The 16,221-nt window shown below is 40.5% G+C and overlaps 1 pseudogene; it reads left to right on the top strand.

Moving 5' to 3' along the window:
- Positions 1-298: 298 nt before the first annotated feature.
- On the top strand, positions 299-10,954 carry LOC120863090 (annotated as a pseudogene).
- The last annotated feature ends 5,267 nt before the right edge of the window (positions 10,955-16,221 follow it).

The following is a 16,221-nucleotide window of genomic DNA, read 5'->3' as shown; positions in this document are numbered from 1 at the left end:
CCCAGGGCTTCAACCCCAGTCTCTTGCATTGTAGGTGGATTCTTTTCCATCTGAGCCACCAGAGAAGAAGAAGCCACATTTTACTGAAAGGGTTGTACATTTTATCCTTGTGCTCCAGCAAAGCAAGAACTTACAAGGATGAGAAATTTATTATAGGAAAGAGGTTCAAAGAATGAGATAGCTAAAAATATTTGCTGACAAATATCTGCTAGACAGCACATATATAGATTAACATTTAAAACAAGATGTTATTGGGGAGCTGTAGTTGCAGCTCCTCTGCACAAACTGAGATGCTGGAATGAGGGCCCAGGCCAACAGTGGTCTGGAGCACTTCTGCAGCCAGGGCAAGGCCCTACGTTGCTTCCAAGTAGGGACTTGCTCCTCTCCTGCAGGCCTATGCCTCCATGCTTATGGTCAATGAGTGGAGCAACCACTGTGAGTTCTGCTTCACTGGGAAAGGAGGATTGTCCAAATGCAGAAGATGCAAGTGGACATTTTACTGTAAGGTAGCATGTGAGAAAGATGACTGGCTGATGCACAAGCTGGAATGTTCTCCTGGGATTGTTTTGGGGGGAAACTGGAATCCCTCAGAGACTGGAAGGTTAATTGCAAGAATTCTGGCTATACATAAAATCCACCCAGAAAGAACACCTTCAGAGAAATGGTTAGCCATGAAGGAGTTGGAGTCACATCTGGGTGAATTAGATAATGAAAAGAAGGATTTGATTCAGAAGAACCTTGATGCTCTGTATCGCTTTCATTCCAAGCACCTTCAGTTCCCCAAAAATGATATCCTGGTAGTACACTTCATACAGGTTAACTGTCATGGATTTACAATCGAAGATGAAGAACTTTCTCATTTGGGATCAGCAATATTTGCTGATGTTGCACCAATGTCATTGTGACCTGCAAAGGGAACCTGGCAGAAGTCAGAGAAATCCACCCAGGAGAGGAGATTTTTACCAGCTACGTTGACGTCCTATACTCAACAGAAGATATGAATGACTGTTTAAGAGATTCTTATTTTTTTTACTTGTAAGAGCAAGGATGTACCAACAAAGACAAGGATAAGGCCAAGGTGGAAATCTGGAAGTTCACCTATCCCCCAGAGGCAGACACATGATCAGATATGTTTGCAATGTATTGACATACAAAGGGCCAAGCACTACACCAGTTCCCCAGTGAGCTGCTGGAGATCTGAGAACTCAGCCAGGAAAAGAGCTGCGTGTTTGAGGACAGTAACATGTATAAGATGCACATGATGTGCCAAGCCATGCCATCTGCTTGTACAAGCAGAACTGGGAGGGAGCCCTGCCGTACAGACAGAAAATCACCCAGCCCTGCAGTAAGCACTGTCCTCTATATGCCCTCAGCCTCCATGCGGCTAAAGTTAGGAAGACTGTAGGTGGACCTGGAGAACAAAGCTTCGGGGGAGAGAGCGCTGAGTTCAGTTCAGTTCAGTTCAGTCGCTCAGTCGTGTCCGACTCTTTGCGACCCCATGAATCGCAGCACGCCAGGCCTCCCTGTCCATCACCATCTCCCGGAGCTCATTCAGAATCACGTCCATCGAGTCAGTGATGCCATCCAGCCATCTCATCTTCTGTCATCCCCTTCTCCTGCCCCCAATCCCTCCTAGCATCAGAGTCTTTTCCAGAGTCAACGCTTCGCATGAGGTGGCCAAAGTACAGGAGTTTCAGCTTCAGCATCATTCCTTCCAAAGAAATCCCAGGGTTGATCTCCTTCAGAATGGACTGGTTGGATCTCCTTGCAGTCCAAGGGACTCTCAAGAGTCTTCTCCAACACCACAGTTCAAAAGCATCAATTCTTTAGTGCTCAGCCTTCTTCACAGTCCAACTCTCACATCCATACATGACCACTGGAAAACACCGTAGCCTTGACTAGACGGACCTTAGTCGGCAAAGTAATGTCTCTGTTTTTGAATATGCTATCTAGGTTGGTCATAACTTTTCTTCCAAGGAGTAAGCATCTTTTAATTTCATAGCAGCATCACCATCTGCAGTGATTTTGGAGCCCAGAAAAATAAAGTCTGACACTGTTTGCACTGTTTCCCCATCTATTTCCCATGAAATGATGGGACTGGATGCCATGATCTTCGTTTTCTGAATGTTGAGCTTTAGGCCAACTTTTTCACTCTCCTCTTTTACTTTCATCAAGAGGCTTTCTAGTTCCTCTTCACTTTCTGCCAGAAGGGTGGTGTCATCTGCATATCTGAGATTGTTGATATTTCTCCCGGCAATCTTGATTCCAGCTTGTGCTTCCTCCAGCCCAGCGCTTCTCATGATGTACTCTGCATATAAGTTAAATAAGCAGGGTGACAGGATACAGCCTTGACGTACTCCTTTTCCTATTTGGAACTAGTCTGTTGTTCCCTGTCCAGTTCTAACTGTTTCTTCCTGACCTGCATACAGATTTCTCAAGAGGCAGGTTAGGTGGTCTGGTATTCCCATCTCTTTCAGAATTTACCACAGTTTATTGTGATCCACACAGTCAAAGGCTTTGGCATAGTCAATAAAGCAGAAAGAGATGTGTTTCTGGAACTCTCTTGCTTTTTCCATGATCCAGCGGATGTTGGCAATTTGATCTCTGGTTCCTCTGCCTTTTCTAAAACCAGCTTGAACATCAGGGAGTTCACAGTTCATGTATTGCTGAAGCCTGGCTTGGAGAATTTTGAGCATTACTTTACTAGCATGTGAGATGAGTGCAATTGTGCAGTAGTTTGAGCATTCTTTTGCATTGCCTTTCTTTGGAATTGAAATGAAAACTGAGCTTTTCCAGTCTTGTGGCCACTGCTGAGTTTTCCAAATTTGCTGGCATATTGAGTGCAGCACTTTCACAGCATCATCTTTCAGGATTTGAAATAGCTCAACTGGAATTCCATCCCCTCCACTAGCTTTGTTCATAGTGATGCTTTTTAAGGCCCACTTGACTTCACATTCCAAGATGTCTGGCTCTAGATGAGTGATTACATTATCATGATTATCTGGGTCATGAAGATCTGTTTTGTACAGTTCTTCCATGTATTCTTGCCACTTCTTCTTAATATTTTCTGCTTCTGTTAGGTTCATACCATTTCTGTTCTTTATCGAGCCCATCTTTGCGTGAAATGTTCCCTTGGTATCTCTAATTTTCTTAAAGAGATCTCTAGTCTTTCTCAGTCTGTTGTTTTCCTCTATTTCTTTGCATTGATTGCTGAAGAAGGCTTTCTTATCTCTTGCTATTCTTTGGAACTCTGCATTCAGATGCTAATATATTTCCTTTTCTCCTTTGCTTTTTGCCTCTATTCTTTTCACAGCTATTTGTAAGGCCTCCCCAGACAGCCATTTTGCTTTTTTGCATTTGTTTTCCATGGGGATGGTCTTGACCCCTGTCTCCTGTACAATGTCATGAATCTCATTCCATAGTTCATCAGGCACTCTATCTATCAGATCTAGGCCCTTAAATCTATTTCTCACTTCCACTGTATAATCATAAGGGATTTGATTTAGGTCATACCTGAATGGTCTAGTGGTTTTCCCTACTTTCTTCAATTTGAGTCTGAATTTGGTAATAAGGAGTTCATGATCTGAGCCACAGTCAGCTCCTGGTCTTGTTTTTGTTGACTGTATAGAGCTTCTCCATCTTTGGCTGCAAAGAATATAATCAATCTGATTTTGGTTTTGACCATCTGGTGATGTCCATGTGTAGAGTCTTCTCTTGTGTTGTTGGAAGAGGGTGTTTGCTATGACCAGTGCATTTTCTTGGCAAAACTCTACTAGTCTTTCCCTGCTTCATTCTGCATTCCAAGGCCAAATCTGCCTGTTACTCCAGGTGTTTCTTGACTTTCTACTTTTGCATTCCAGTCCCCTAGAATGAAAAGGACATCTTTTCTGGGTGTTAGTTCTAAAAGGTCTTGTAGGTCTTCATAAAACTGTTCAACTTCAGCTTCTTCAGCGTTACTGTTTGGGGCATAGACTTGGATAACTGTGATATTGAATGGTTTGCCTTGGAGACGAACAGAGATCATTCTGTCGTTTTTGAGATTGCATCCAAGTACTGCATTTGAAACTCTTTTGTTGACCATGATGGCTACTCCATTTCTTCTGAGGGATTCCTGCCCACAGTAGTAGATGTAATGGTCATCTGAGTTAAATTCACCCATTCCAGTCCATTTTAGTTCACTGATTCCTAGAATGTTTACATTCACCCTTGCCATCTCTTGTTTGACCACTTCCAATTTGCCTTGATTCAGGGACCTGACATTCCAGGTTCCTATGCAATATTGCTCTTTACAGCATCAGATCTTGCTTCTATCACCAGTCACATCCACAACTGGGTATTGTTTTTGCTTTGGCTCCATCCCTTCATTCTTTCTGGAGTTATTTCTCCACTGATCTCCAGTAGCATATTGGGCACCTAATGACCTGGGGAGTTCCTCTTTTGGTATCCTATCATTGTGCCTTTTCATACTGTTCATGGGGTTCTCAAGGCAAGAATGCTGAAGTGGCTTGCCATTCCCTTCTCCAGGGGACCACATTCTGTCAGCTCTCTCCACCATGACCCACCCATCTTGGGTTGCCCCACAAGCATGGCATGGTTTCACTGAGTTAGACAAGGCTATGGTCCTAGTGTGATTAGATTGACTAGTTTTCTGTGATTATGGTTTCAGTGTGTCTGCCCTCTGATGCCCTCTTGCAACACCTACGATCTTACTTGGGTTTCTCTTACCTTGGCATGGTGTATCTCTTCACAGCTGCTCCAGCAAAGCACAGCCGCTGCTACTTAGTGGACGAGAAGTATCTCCTTACTGCCGCGATTCCTGACCTTCACCGTGGGATAGTTCCTCTAGGCCCTCCTGTGCCTGCTCAGCCACCGCTCCTTGGGTTGCCCCTCCGGGTCCGCTGGCCTTGCCCTCGGGCATGGGTGGCTCCTCCCAGCTGCTGCCCCTGACCTCAGACGTGGGGTGTCTCCTCCCGGCCACCACTGGCCTTGGACGCTGGGCAGCTCTTCCCGGCCGCCGTCCTGACCTCGGACCCGGGGTGGCTCCTCCTGGCCGTTCCTGCGCCGTCACAGCCTGGCACTCTGGGCCGCTGTCCCTGACTTCGGACGTGGGGTAGCTCTTGCCCGTGCTTAGTGCGCCGGCCCGCCGCTGCCGCAGCCTTCGCTTAGTGCCCTGAAGAAAGCCATTATCAGCATGGAAGTTTGTGTGTGTGTGTTTAGTTGCTTAGTCATGTCCAACTTTTTGCAACCCCATGGACTGTAGCTTTACAGGCTTCTCTGTCCATGGAATTTTCCAAGCAAGAATACTGGAGTGGGTTGCCATTTTCTACTCTAGGGGATCTCCCTGACTCAGGGATTGAACCCATGTCTCCTATGTCTCCTTCATTGGCAGGTGGGTTCTTTACCACTGCACCATCTGAGCAATCCCAACAAAGAAGTATCTGATGGCCAGAAAAACTGTACGTTTCTGAGATCAAACAGAAACTGGACAATCACTGATATATGCCAACATTTTAGTTTTTATTTAAACCCTTATGCAGAAACCTTCAAGGATTTGACATTTCAAATCATACACATCATGCCAACATTTCTGTAAACTCAATGGAAGGGAACATGGCTCGCACTTAAACCTTATAGATGGCTTACTTGGACTTTGGTCTTAATCTTTTACCCTAATATCAAATTACTATTTGAATGCTATTTTTTTTTTTTTGGTAAGAGATAATGGCATGGTTTCATATATTCTAATATACTTCAGACAGATTGAGTTTAAAAATGCAGTTATTTTTTCCTTCATGCCTACTGTAATGTTCTAAACAAACATGAATGATGAAAGAAAATTTAAAAGGTAGTAGTAAAAAATGAATAAATAAAATGTTATTTTTCTCCTTGGCAATTAAGAATTCTGGTAAACACTGCCTCAGTCAGGTGATGAAGGTCAACCTCACCCAAATAATAATTCATGTAACCCCAACACAGTGTGGTGTCATGAGAATGGAAGTGCCTCTCTGTGACCATCCTCCCCCAAAAGCACAATCTCATTTAACAATGAGAAAAGCATCAGGCAAGAGACAAAATAGCTGAAGAGCACTCTTTAAAACAAAATCATCAAAAATAGGCAAAGACTGAGACTCTGTCGTAAAGCAGAGAAGGCGAAGAGGATGTGATGACTAAATATAATGTTCTGGAAGGCATTCTGGAACATAAAAGACATAGGAAAAAATTAGTGAACCCTAAATAAAATATGGAGTACTTCTCAGACTTCTGGCTAAGATCAAATGTGAATAAAATGAGGAGTTCAGTTAAAAGTAATGTACCAATGTTGGCTTCTTAGTTGTGACATAGGTACCATAGTAATATAACATCAATAATAAGGGAAACTGGGCATGTGAGGGTATAGGAGAACTCACTGTACTGTCTTTTCAATTTTTATGTAAATTTTAAAAAACTATTATTAAAAAAGATTACTTTTGCACCAGCTGGTTAATGTTCTTGTGGACACTGGAGTGAAAATATTCTCCCATTTTCTCCCTCACTTTTCAGTAATGACTGGTAAAGTACTTTATGACAACAGTTTTACTCTTAAGTTTTTTAAGACATCATGATACCATTGTCATTTGTGGCTTCTTTTCATTTTAACCAAGATTGATTCAAAGTATTTAAGACTTGTAATTTTCTATTTCAACAGTGTCTCACAAATAATCACAAGCAACTGCGACTAACAATTTCCATAGACTATTAGATCTGGAAAATATTTCTATGCTGATGTTATATCTGGACAGTAGTGGTTCAGAGTTACATATCCTGATAGACTCTGGGGCTGGGAATATTCTTAGTCATATTAAAAATGGGATTTAGCCTGTGATTGTGAACATTTAGGGGCTAAATCAGTTATTCTCATTGAATGAAAGGCATATCTCTTCTCCATATGGAGGTAAGCTGTGGGGGACTTACCACAGGAATTTAACAAACCATTATAAACTTGTTCTGAACATTTTCAAAAAATAGTATTACTTATGAAACTGATGTGTAACCAAAATATACTAGGTTGGGCCCTTTAATTAAAGTCAAATTTATATTCAAGGACATACCTGTATGTCTGAATTCTCAACCACTGAGGAGTAACTTTATTAAAAAGTATTATTTAAACCTGATTAGCTGCTGACTCTGCCAGAATGTCAAAAGAGAAGGAATTGTAAATCTTTTGGGCAGGGTATGGGTTTGGTGGGAAGATTTTCTAGCAACCCTGTGTTCACAGACATGCAGTAAACATTCTGTCTAACCAGAATGTACCTCTCTGCCAAAATTCAAACTACTTGGATGTTCGTGATGCTCATAATGTTTCAAACATCCAACTAGTTCTGATGTTTATAACAAATAAAAGGAATTTAGTTATAACTTCTAGTGATACAGGCTGTTCTTTAAAGGACTCTTTCAAAAACACTTTTTACATGAAAACAATTATTAAAAGAAGCAGAACGATAAGTTGTAATGAAATATAAACATATGACATTGTAAGAGAGGTATTTTTATATCTTAATGATGAAAATAATACTTAAGGACTTCTTTCAACTATATTGACGAGTAATTTATTCGAAGTAGATCTCTGCCAATGTTTCCTTCTAATGAAAGATTTTGAGCAGAGTCTCAGAGACTAGCATAAAGATTTTTGGGTCATATAGCTACCCTAAAACTGGACCTAGGCATAGGATATGAACAACTCTGGCACAGAACTTTATAAACAACCTTAGTACAAAATTTTTCAATGATAAGACAGTTAATTAATATATATCAAACTTCTCTGCATAGCTAAACATGCCCATTGTTTTTTGCTTTCTCATAAAAATTTTTTCATACTGTTGATGATCGTTGAATCCTTGCCTCTCATTATTTCTATGTTGTCTTTCTGTCCTTTGGGAAACTTTCGCCTCACCACTTAAATAACAGATAAATCCATGTACCTATGGACACCTTATCTTTGACAAAGGAAGCAGGGATTGGAGAAAAGACAATTTCTTTAACAAGTGGTGCTGGGAAAACTGGTCAACCACTTGTAAAAGAATGAAACTAGAACACTTTCTAACACCATACACAAAAATAAACTCAAAATGGATTAAAGATCTAAATGTAAGACCAGAAACTATAAAATTCCTAAAGGAAAACATAGGCAAAACATGCTCTGACATAAATCACAGCATGACCCACCTCCCAAAGTAGTGGAAATAAAAGCAAAAATAAACAAATGGGACATAATTAAACTTAAAAGCTTTTGCACAATGAAGGAAACTATAAGCAAGGTGAAAAGACAGCCTTCAGAACAGAGGAAAATAATAGCAAATGAAGCAACTGACAAATAATTAATCTCAAAAATATACAAGGAGCTCATGCAGCTCAATTCCAGAAAAATAAACGACCCGATCAAAAATGGGCCAAAGAACTAAACAGACATTTCTGCAAAAAGACATACAGATGGCTAACAAACACATGAAAAGATGCTCAACATCTCTCATTATCAGAGAAATGCAAATCAAAACCACAATGAGGTGCCATCTCACGCTGGTCAGAATGGCTGCGATCCAAAAGTCTACAAACAATAAATGCTGGACAGGGTGTGGAGAAAAGGGAACCCTCTTACATTGTTGGTGGGAATGCAAACTAGTATAGCCACCATGGAGAACCATGTGGAGATTCATTAAAAAACTGGAAATAGAGCTGCCATATGACCCAGCAATCCCACTGCTGAGCATACACACCGAGGAAACCAGAACTGAGAGAGACATGTGTACCCCAATGTCCATCGCAGCACTGTTTATGATAGCCAGGACATGGAAGCAACCTAGATGTCCATCAGCAGATGAATGGATAAGAAAGCTGTGGTACATATACACAATGGAATATTGCTCAGCTATTAAAAAGAATCCATTTGAATAAGTTTTAATGATGTGGATGAAACTGGAGCCTATTATACAGAGTGAAGTAAGTCAGAAAGAAAACACCAGTACAGTATATTAAGGCATATATATGAAATTTAGGAAGATGGTAACGATGACCCTAAATGAGAGACAGCAAAACAGACACAGATGTAAAGAATGGACTTTTGGACTCTGTGGGAGAAGGCGAGGATGGGATGATTTGAGAGAATAGCATTGAAACATGTATATTATCATATGTGAAATAGATCAGCACTCCAGGTTCAATGCATGAGACAGAGTGCTTGGGGCTGGTGCACTGGGATGACCCAGAGGGATGGGATGGGGAGGGAGGTGGGAGGGGGGTCCAGGATGGGGGACACATGTACAACCCATCGCTGATTCATGTCAATGTATGGCAAAAACCACTACAAGATTGTAAAGTAATTAGCCTCCAGTTAAAATAAACTAATTTAAAAAGAAGAGATTTCTTCTCTTCGTTACTTTTGTTTCTTTCCCTATTCATAGTTGGACTCCAGAGGGTCACCCATAATTACCCCAGAAAATCATTTCATAGTATATAGAATTGAAAAGTAAAGTGATTTTAAACATCTCCACACTGAACTGTAGTATGCCCACACAAGGACATACAATCATTCATCTTCTGACTGGTGTGGCAACGAGGTAAGCATAGCCAAAATGGGTGCTGTCTATACCCCTGCAAAAGAATGAAATCTTCCTATAGAAGAAATTTGACTCTCAATTACCTTTGCAGTCATCTAATGCAATTCCTTATATTATTTAAAAAGATACGTATTTTGATTAATGAATGATTGGGGAATTGTTGCAGTTGCAGAATGTGGATTATCTCATTTGCTTAGGACTGCTTTTATTGTTTTAATCAGGACTAATTTTGCACATGGGCAAATGATGGCCAACTATGTAGCATAATTTTAGGGTGGAAATATTATTTCATAGAGAATAAAGGTTTAAGAATCTAGTCCTATCCCATTAATCCAGTAGCATAAATTATTTATATGTATCTATAATTGTTAAACTTTTAGCCCTCTTAGAAAGAAGTGACTTAATGATACTTCCTAAGTGAATGTGGCATATATCCAGTTTTGATGGAGAAGTGGTGATAATGGATAAGAAATGATCTGAGATAGATAGACTTAAAGGTAATAAGATTTAGGGTTTTTTAGCAAAAGCTGAAAAGCAGAGAGGAATGGTATATATGAAACTGGGAGACTATAAACAGTGAGTTCTCTTATAAGAAAATGCCAAGTTCACAACATAAAGCTGATCGTATTTGTGATTTCATGGTGAATATAAACGTGATTCTTAGCAAGTCATATCTTATACTTGCTCTCACATAAACTTTACAGCTGTACTTTGACTTGGAGAAGATTTCAATCTTCTGCTGTTAGCTTCTACCCTTCAATTAGAGTCTGCTTATCTCAAAATCAGTCATAAGGTCCAGCTCACTTCTCTCCTAGATTCTTTGAACCCTGCATTTTTAAAGAAATCTCAGAAATAACAGGTTGGGGAGCAGAAGGGAGTAAGGATTCTGAGCCATCTGCAGCAGCTGTTGGGGTCACACTTGGCTCTCTGAGCTGAATCACAAGTGCTGCCCAGAGTTCTGTTACCCAGAGCTGGTGAAGAACCTATGAGGGGAGGTGAAGGGCCTTCATCCCTCAGACAAGAAGAAAGAGCTCTCGGATCCTTTCAATGATGATAAAAAGAAATGGTATAACATGGAAACCCTTGCCTTGAAATTTGAAGAAAAATATGGTGGAAAGAAATATAGAAAAGAGCTTATACAGGGCATGATTGATATGGGTTACGGTTATGATGAATCCAATTCTTTCATCGATAACTCTGAGGCGTATGATGAGCTTTTTCCTGTATCTTTGACTACAAAGCATGGAGGATTTTACATAAACTTGAGAGAGCTGCGGTTTAGACAAGCATTAGAATCTGAAGATGACTTCATTAAAGAAAAGAAGCAGAAGCTCAAAGAAGGTGGTGAGAAGATAAAGAAGTAAAAAGATGAGACATGACAAGGAGAAGCACTCGGAAAAATCCAAGTTTCCAAAGCCAGTTTCACAGCCCTCAATGCCAGTAAGGAGAAGAAGAAAAGGAAGCATTCTGGGGCTTTGAGTGTCAAAGAGATGCTGAAGAAATTTTAGAAGGAGAAAGAGGCTCAGAGAAAACTGAGGAACTGTGGAAACTGGGGACAATACTTAAAGAGATGGGAATACCAGACCACCTTACCTGCCTCCTGAGAAACCTGTATACAGGTTAAGAAGCAACAGTTATAACTGGATGTAGAACAACAGACTGGTTCCAGATTGGGAAAGGAGTGTGTCAAGGCTGTATATTGTCACCTTGCTTATTTAACTTATATGCAGAGTACATCATGCAAAATGCTAGGTTTGATGAAGCACAAGCTGAAATCCAGATTGCTGGGAAAATATCAGTAATCTCATATATGCAGATGACACCACCTTTATGGCAGAAAGTGAAGAGGAACTAAAGAGCCTCTATTTGAAAGTGAAAGAGGAGAGTGAAAAAGTAGGCTTAAAACTCAGCATTCAGAAAACTAAGATCATGGCATCTGTTCCCATCACTTCATGGCAAATAGATGGGGAAACAATGGAAACAGTGAGAGACTTTATTTTGGGGGGCTTCTAAATCATTGCAGATGGTGATTGTAGCCATGAAATCAAAAGACCCTTACTCCTTCGAAGAAATACTATGACGAAACTAGACAGCATAATGAAAAGCAGAGACATTACTTTGGCGACAAAGCTCTGTCTAGTCAAAAACTAGCTGTGGTTTTTCCAGTAGTCATGTATGGATGTGAGAGTTGGACTATAAAGAAAGCTGAGCACTGAAAAATTGATGCTTTTGAACTGTGGTGTTGGAGAAGACTCTTGAGAGTCCTTTGGACAGCAAGGAGATCCAACCAGTCCTAAATGAAATCAGTCCTGAATATTTATTGGAAGGACTGATGCTGAAGCTGAAACTCCAATAGTTTGGTCACTTGATGCAAAGAACTGACTCATTTGAAAAGATCTTGATGCTGGGAAAGGTTGAAGGCAGGGGAAGAATGGGATGACAGAGGATAAGATGATTGGATGGCATCACCAACTCAATGAACATGAATTTGAGCAAGTTCCAGGAGTTGGTGATGGACAGGGAGCCTGGCATGCTGCAGTCCATGGTGTCACAAAGAGTCAGACATGACTGAGGGACTGAACTGAACTTGAGGCTCGAAGAAAGAGCATAAGCCTGTCTGCAGGAACTAGAGGTGACTCTGACCCTTTGCTCTTGCTCTTCAGCCCCACTTCTGACAAGGACTTCCTGCAGTCAGCCACTGCCAGGGACTCCCTGATTGATCTGATCTTGGAGCAGCTGTTCAGTGAGTCTCCAGAAGGAAGCCCCTTCCCAAGACATGGATGAAGAAAGTAATTCCTTTGGGGTGGGACTGGATCAGGAATTCTGCTAGTCCTCTTCCATCCCCAAATTGTGTCTGTGTCTGGGTAAGCATGCAAAGGAGCTGACTCAGGTGTGGTGACACAGAGTTGCTGGGCTCTCCTGGAAGCGGTGGGGGCAGACTGATGCTCGTCCTAGACCACATGACGCTCATGACCAAGAGCAACCCTTAGTGAACGCTTCCAGCATCAGCTCCGCCAAGCTTTCTTCTCATCCCAAATGAGGGAAGAGTGTAAGCTCTTATGTCAGGCATCATTTCTCAGTCTTTTGTGGTTCCTTCACTCCTGGAAAATTTACTTTCTTCTGGGAGATTTTCTCTCTTCCTTCTTTCTGCCTATCAGGGTACCTTTCCTTTGGTATGATAGACTGATACTAATGTTGGCAGCAGGCAGCTGAGGCAGAAATCCATCTTCTTAGTAACCTTCTGAAGGTTTTGAAAATTCACAGAAGTTTGCAGACGGATGTTGGACGTGAGGCATATGCATAGTTTGCCACTGGGTTTAGTTGCTCCTGGACTTGTATGTCACAGGCTTGGGTCATGATTACAGGAATTCTAAATTGTGTTCAATAAGAAGGACTTGAACCATAAATGCTGTCCATGCCCCATGTTAAAAACAGTAATGGTCCTCAGGAAACAGTAGACATAGCTCCTGTTTCCCCCTGCTGATAGGCAATTGATCCCTGGAGCTCTAATGACCAATTCAGTGATATATGAATACTGACTATATATCAAGCACAGGTTACTAGCTATCTTGACTTTTATTTAAAATACAATTTTACCTTGGACATCATGACCTGTGACAGCACTCTGGGGACACTTATACTCTATAGCTTAAGTGTTTTCATTTTGTTTTTTTTTTAATTGACTGTGGTAGTTCTTGGTTGCTGGGTGCAGACTTCTGAAGCTGTGTTGAGTGGGGATTACTCTCTAGTGGTGAGTAAGGGCTGCTCTTCTCATTGTGGTGGCTTCTCTTGTTGCAGAGCACAGGCTGTAGGCATGCACTTCAATAGCCTCAGTGCCTGGGCTCAGTAGTTGCGGCTTGTGGGCTCTAGAGCACAGGCCCAGTAGTTGTGGCACATGAGCTTACGTACCCCATGGCATGTGAGATCTTCCTGGACAAGAGATCGAATCTATGTTTCTAGCATTGCAAGGCAATTCCTAACCACTGGAACCACCAGGGAAGTCCCTATAGCTTAAGTTTTAAACCATAGTCTTTCAGAATCTCTGTTGTTTATAATATCCTAATGTTTTAGGGCAGGCTAAAATATTAACTATTGCTACAAAAGATTTTCTCACTTCCAAAAATACTTGAATGCAACTTTTGAAATAATTCAAAAGTCTTATTCAGAGCTCTAGGTAATCCTCATGGAATGTGTGCAGTTTTCTGTTTGAATGTAACCATTTCAATGTATTTTACCACATCAGGATTTAGAGTATATCTTAGCAGGATGCTAAGGTGAAAGTAATCAAACTTGGCATGTTTGAGCATACTGTCCTGTCCTTGCTCTCAGAATTTATGTTAAAAAATATTACTCCTTGTTCTTTTAAATCCTCTAGTTTGTAATCAAATTATTTTATAGCTTCTGAAAGCCTTCCTGAGTGAGCCAAGTAGGCTATGTGGGAGTAGCCAGTCATTTTTTTTTTTTTTAAAGTTAAAATGGCTTTTGATATTGAGTTGCATGAGCTGCTTATATATTTTAGAGATTAATCTTCTGTCAGTTGCTTCACTTGCATTATTGTCTCCCATTCTGAAGTTTGTCTTATCATCTTGTTTATGGTTTCCTTTGCTGTACAAGGACTTTTGAATTTGATTAGGTCTCATTTGTTTATTTTTGTTTTTATTTCCTTTACTCTGGAAGGGAGGATCTTGCTACAATTTATGTCAAAGAGAGTTATGCCTATGTTTTCCTCCAAGAGCTTTATAGTTTCTAGTCTCACATTTAGGTCTTTAATCCATTTTGAGTTTTTGTTGTGTGTCTATGGTGTTAGGAAGTCTTCTAATTTCATTCTTTAACATGTAGCTGTCCAGTTATCCCAGCACCACTTACTGAAGAGATTGTTTTTTCTTCATTGTATATTCTTGCCTCCTTTGTGAAAGATAAGGTGTGCATAGGTGCATGGATTTATCTCTGGGCTTTCTGTCTTGTTCCATGGGTCTATATTTCTGTTTTTATGCCAGTACCATACAGTCTTGATGACTGTAGCTTTGTAGTATAGTCTGAAGTCAGGAAGGTTTATTCCTCTAGCTCTGTTTATCTTCAAGATTGCTTTGGGTATTTGGGGTCTTTTGTATTTCCATACAAATTGTGAAAATTTTTGTTCTAGATCTGTGAAAAAAGCCATTGGTGATTTGATAGGGAATGAATTAAATCTGTAGATTACTTTGGATAGTATTATCAATTTTAGAATATTGATTTTTGCTATCCTCAGTTCAGTCAGTTCAGTCGCTCAGTCGTGTCCGACTCTTTGCGACCCCATGAATCGCAGCATGCCAGGCCTCCCTGTCCATCATCAACTCCTGGAGTTTACTCAGACTCATGCCCATCAAGTCAGTGGTGCCATCCAGCCATCTCATCCTCTGTCGTCCCCTTTTTCCTCCTGCCCCCAATCCCTCCCAGCATCAGAGTCTTTTCCAATGAGTCAACTCTTCACATGAGGTGGCCAAAGTACTGGAGTTTCAACTTTAGCATTATTCCTTCCAAAGAAATCCCAGGGCTGATCTCCTTCATAATGGACTGGTTGGATCTCCTTGCAGTCCAAGGGACTCTCAAGAGTCTTCTCCAACACCACAGTTCAAAAGTATCAATTCTTCAGCGCTCAGCCTTCTTCACAGTCCAACTCTCACATCCATACATGACCACAGGAAAAACCATAGCCTTGACTAGACGGACCTTAGTCGGCAAAGTAGTGTCTCTGCTTTTGAATATGCTATCTAGGTTGCTCATAACTTTTCTTCCAAGGAGTAAGCGTCTTTTAATTTCATGGCTGCAGTCACCATCTGCAGTGATTTTGGAGCACCCCAAAATAAAGTCTGACACTGTTTCCACTGTTTCCTCATCTATTTCCCATGAAGTGATGGGACCGGATGCCATGATCTTCATTTTCTGAATGTTGAGCTTTAAGCCAACTTTTTCACTCTCCTCTTTTACTTTCATCAAGAGGCTTTTTAGTTCCTCTTCACTTTCTGCCATAAGGGTGGTGTCATCTGCATATCTGAGGTTATTGATATCTCTCCTGGCAACCTTAGATCATGATATATTTCTCCATCTGTTTGTGTCATCTGATTTTTTTCATGAGTGTCATAGTTTCCTATATCCATGTCTTTTGTCTCCTTACATAGACTTATTCATAGATATTTTATTCTTTTGTGAATGGGATTGTTTCCTTAATTTCTCTTTCTGATTTTTTATTGTTAGTGTATAAGAATGCAAGGAATTTCTGTGTCTTGATTTTGTATCCTGTGACTTTACTAAATTCATTGATTAGCTCTAATAATTTTCTGACAGTATCTTTAGCTTTTTCTGTGTATAGTATTGTGTCATCTGTAAACAGTGAGAATTTTACTTCTTTTTTTCCAGTCTAAAGTCCTTTTATATTTTTTTCTTCTCTGATTGCAATTGCTAGGTCTTCTGAAACTATATTGAATAATAGTGGCAAGAGTGGGCAACTTTGTTTTGTTCCTGATCTTAGAGGAAATGCTTTTGATTTTTTGCCATTGAGAATTATGTTTGCTCTGGGTTTGTCATATATGGCCTTTATTATGTTGAAATAGATTCCTTCTATGCTCATTTTTCTGGAGTGCTTTTTATCATA

The sequence above is a fragment of the Oryx dammah genome, unplaced genomic scaffold, assembly GCF_014754425.2.
Source record: "Oryx dammah isolate SB20612 unplaced genomic scaffold, SCBI_Odam_1.1 HiC_scaffold_4, whole genome shotgun sequence".
Lineage (NCBI taxonomy): Eukaryota > Metazoa > Chordata > Mammalia > Artiodactyla > Bovidae > Oryx > Oryx dammah.
The sequence above is the reverse complement of the archived record's forward strand: the minus strand, read 5'-3'. Positions and strand labels throughout refer to the sequence as shown.